The following is a 4,736-nucleotide window of genomic DNA, read 5'->3' as shown; positions in this document are numbered from 1 at the left end:
TGCCACGAGAAGATAAGCAGAGTCAATGATTTCATGCTGAGGAGTCAGAGAAGGCATCTCTGAAGATGTAATATTTAAACAAAGACTGGAAAGACTGAATTCAAGTTAGAAAAATGAGAGTGGAAAAGAATGATCTGGGCAGTTGGAACCATGTATGCAGAAACTCTGTGTCCAGGAAGCAGAAAGAGGTAGATTTCTTTCTTAGAGTTGATGAAATCAAGTACCACCAATTTGCTGGCTTAAAACAACAGAAGCTAATTTTCTTGAGATGTCCTCTGAGCCACACTCCCTGACATTCTCAACAGAATGCTTCCTTGACCTTTGGTGGCTTCTGATGGTACCTTCGAATCCTTTGCTTTCCCTGGCTTGCTGTCACATCAATTTCATCTCTGCTTCTCTCATCACGTGGTGTTATCCCTGTGTGTCTATGTATTCACGTGGCAATCTTCTTTTCTTACAGATACTCCAGTCATATTGGAGTAAGACCCACTGGATGACTCATCTTAACTTGATTACATTCACAATAACCAATTTTTAAGTAAGGTTACATTCACAGGCACCAACAGTGTTTTCTTACTGGAAGTAAAAAGCACAATTCAAACCACAAAAGGGGGTCACCATGGCAAAAGTTAGTGAGTGGCATGACTTTACACGGATGAGACAGATGTCTCTTCAGCTGTGTAGCCTGTGGTAAGCAGTTAGGATTTTATTTTAAGTGAATAGAGAGCCTTCATATAAAGAAAAAAAGTACGACATAGTATACATTTTTAAATGATCTCTAGATGTTGTGAAGGGACTGATTTGGTTGGAAGAAAGAATAGAAGAGAAAAAAGCTACTGCAGTGGTCAAAGTGAACAGGCTATCAGGGCAGCAGTTGAGAATCAGATGAACTTGACATACATCTTGGAGAAGAAAGAGGATTTAGCTGTGAGTTAGGCAACAGTTGTGCAGAAGAAGGAGAGAGATCCATCAAAGATGGCACCTAGGTTTTGTGCTTCGGCAACTGAATAAATTATAATGTCATATACTAACAAGAGAGAGAAAAGGTATGAGCATGTCTGGGGAGACAGTCAGGAATTAGTTAAATCTGAAATGCATGAGAGATATTCACAAATGAAGACATTTCAATAAAGCAAGGAGGAAAATAAATCTAAAATTAAGAGAGAGATTTGAACTGAAGACAAGAATTTAAAAGCTTTTAGAATGTATGAAAAATATTAATTTTATTTTTTATTGTTAATCATCTTAATGTGTTGCTATTATTTTTTATACAATTAAAGTTGCATATACACATATTGGCAAAATCTAAAACAACCAAAATACATAAGTCCAATTCACCCACTATGGCTCAGAAGTCAATCTGGTGACACACATAAAAAAGTGCTAGGATATAGTTTCTGGTACTTGCAAAAATTGGCATATGAGACTACAGCAAGACTAAATCATTGATTATGTAATTATTAGACAATTTTTTTTTCTTTTCTTTTTTTTTTTTTTTTTTTGTATTTCTCTGAAGCTGGAAACGGGGAGAGACAGTCAGACAGACTCCCGCATGCGCCCGACCGGGATCCACCCGGCACGCCCACCAGGGGGCGACGCTCTGCCCACCAGGGGGCGATGCTCTGCCCCTCCGGGGAGTCTCTCTGTTGCGACCAGAGCCACTCCTGTGCCTGGGGCAGAGGCCAAGGAGCCATCCCCAGCGCCCGGGCCATCTTTGCTCCAATGGAGCCTCCGCTGCGGGAGGGGAAGGGAGAGACAGAGAGGAAGGAGAGGGGGAGGGGTGGAGAAGCAGATGAGCGCTTCTCCTGTGTGCCCTGGCCGGAAATCGAACCCAGGACTTCTGCACGCCAGGCCGACGCTCTACCACTGAGCCAACCGGCCAGGGATATTAGACAATTTTTATATTTGTGCATTAATCGGTATGCACTTCAAATTGACTAGAAAGCAAAGGGGGTATTATTACATTTATAAGTACTACTAGGCAAGTAAATAGTACAATGGCCAGATTCTCTCAAGGTTTCTTCTTTGTAAATTTTCTAAACTGTTTGTGAGACTGTCCCATTGTAAGTGTCATGACTCAAAGCCAAGGCTCTCAGTGGTTCAGGCCAAGATTTGCAGTGGTTTGTAAAATGCTTTCACTTTCTACACGAATCCTCCTGAGGCCAAGTTAAAGGGACCGTATTGTTATGAGTCATCTCTAGAGGAAAAGGAATGTACCTGTTAAGCATACGGCTTTGCAAATCTGTAAAAATAAAATTTAAACTACTCATCCTTTTGTGCTTTCGGCCATCCCCTCACATCCATGTGAAACACGGTTAGGCCTCAGAGAAGAAAGCCTTGACTCAGGCAATTTATGTTTCAATTAATTTAAAAACATATCTCCTCTTGATTTTTTTTTTATTGATTGATGTTAGAGAAACAGAGAAATGAAGGAAGAAAAAGAAAGAAGTATTCATTGTTCCACTTAGCTGTTCATTCATTAGTTGCTTCCTATATGTGCCTTGAGTGGAGACCGAATCCGCAACTTTGGCGTTTTGGGATGATGCTCTGACTGGGCTAACCTGTCAGGGCCAAATCATACATATTTTAACCTAACAGCATGACAAAATAGTTGGAGGCAGCAACATCCTCAAACAGAACACTAAAAATTTATATTCATTTATTTGGTGGTTACAACATTTAAAGTTCAGCAAGATTTTCAGGAAAAAAACCTATAATACACTATAGATAAAGATATAGATAGGCCCTGGTCGGTTGGCTCAGCGGTAGAACGTCGGCCTAGCGTGCGGAGGACCCAGGTTGGATTCCCGGCCAGGGCACACAGGAGAAGCGCCCATTTGCTTCTCCACCCCTCCGCCGCGCTTTCCTCTCTGTCTCTCTCTTCCCCTCCCGCAGCCAAGGCTCCATTGGAGCAAAGATGGCCCGGGCGCTGGTGATGGCTCTGTGGCCTCTGCCTCAGGCGCTAGAGTGGCTCTGGTCGCAACATGGCGATGCCCAGGATGGGCAGAGCATCGCCCCCTGGTGGGCAGAGCGCCCCCCCTGGTGGGCGTGCCGGGTGAATCCCGGTCGGGCGCATGCGGGAGTCTGTCTGACTGTCTCTCCCCGTTTCCAGCTTCAGGAAAAAAAAAAAAAAAAAAGATATAGATAGTATGTGTGTGTGTGTGTGTGTGTGTGTATTTTTTTTTAAAGTTAAGTAATGGCAAATTTAACTCTGCAGTAAAATATTGAATAGTTTGCCTAGACCTAAAGTCAATCCCTAGTCTACATCACATATTTTTGGGATGGAAAATGTTTTGCAATTTTTGTTAATCTGGGAAGACAGAAAAGTGCTTTCAAATGTTATGTATTTAAAAAATAGATTATCATCTTGAAAGCTTTTTAGGGAGAGGGAATAGTGCTAAATAACTTTGTAAAATATGGGGGTTATGAGCCAGGCTAATGTGGTTATTGTGGTCATAGAGTTTTGCCTGGATCAGTTCCACAAGCATCAAGAACAAGTAGAGTTCCAAATATCACATCATCACAATAAATATAATTAACTACTGTAAAGAGGCCAAGCTCAAGAATCTAGGGGAGTCTAAAGGTATTGGAACATTTTCTAAAATTATTTTCAGAGAACAGAAATTACATGGTTCTTGAAAGGCAAGCTCATACTCAATCTGATTCTAACCATTAGAAAATTCATGCCGAATATCCAGTGTCTCAAGTGAGCCCATGTGGCATCCAATCTGGAGGAATTTGTTTGTTTGTTTTGGGTCTGACTTTAGCGCTGGGTTATATTTCATCATCAGAATCAGCTATTGTAACCAGTTGGCATATAACTGGCCCTGATTGGCTTTGCCTGGTTTAGTTTAATAATAAAGGGATTCAGGTCCAGGGTTGGCAACACTGATGGAATTGGATAGAACAAGAGGGAAAAGACTTGATAAAATTAAACTCTGCCCAAAAAAAGGTGAAATACAATTGTTAATTTAAAACATCTTTTGTGATTTTGTCATTGCTTTACATTGGATGTTATTGTAACTAAAGACTGAACAGATGCAATACCAAAAAAATGACAATCAGAAAATTCGCCCGCAGCAATTTTGACTCCAAATATAAAAGTCATGATTTTAAATAATGCTTTAGCAAAACAACTTTTTCAAGCCAAAATCATAGCTCAGAAATTAAGTACTTTCAACACAATAGACAACATGACATAAAATTAAAACCAGTATTTAGAAAACATTGCAGTCTTATCACTATCTAATTACTCCATGAGCACCAAAAATGTGCATATTAGTTTAAAGGCCATGTATTTTATGTCAAATGATTAATTCAAGCATCTCCTTTTAAAACAAAGTTTACATACTTGTTAATGTTCGAAACTTCTAAGGCTAAAATACCACTGTGCTTGAATTTTGCCAACAATTTTATTTAAAAATAATAATTTGACGTCTTTAATTCCTGGGACAATTATATTCAGGTTTCATATTCCTTTATTTTTAAGAATTTGATTTTGTTGCCATTCTTTTACAATATGCAAACATTTCAAACTCGGCCCGGGTAGAGTGTGGTCTTCGCCCACACTTTTTTTTTTTTTTTTTTGTATTTTTCTGAAGCTGGAAACGGGGAGAGACAGTCAGACAGACTCCCGCATGCACCCGACCGGGATCCACCCGGCATGCCCACCAGGGGCGACGCTCTGCCCACCAGGGGGCGATGCTCTGCCCCTCCGGGGCGTCACTCTGCCTCGA

This window comes from Saccopteryx bilineata, chromosome 6 (genome assembly GCF_036850765.1).
Source record: "Saccopteryx bilineata isolate mSacBil1 chromosome 6, mSacBil1_pri_phased_curated, whole genome shotgun sequence".
In the NCBI taxonomy this organism is placed as follows: Eukaryota; Metazoa; Chordata; class Mammalia; order Chiroptera; family Emballonuridae; genus Saccopteryx; species Saccopteryx bilineata.
Note: the sequence above shows the minus strand (reverse complement) of the source record.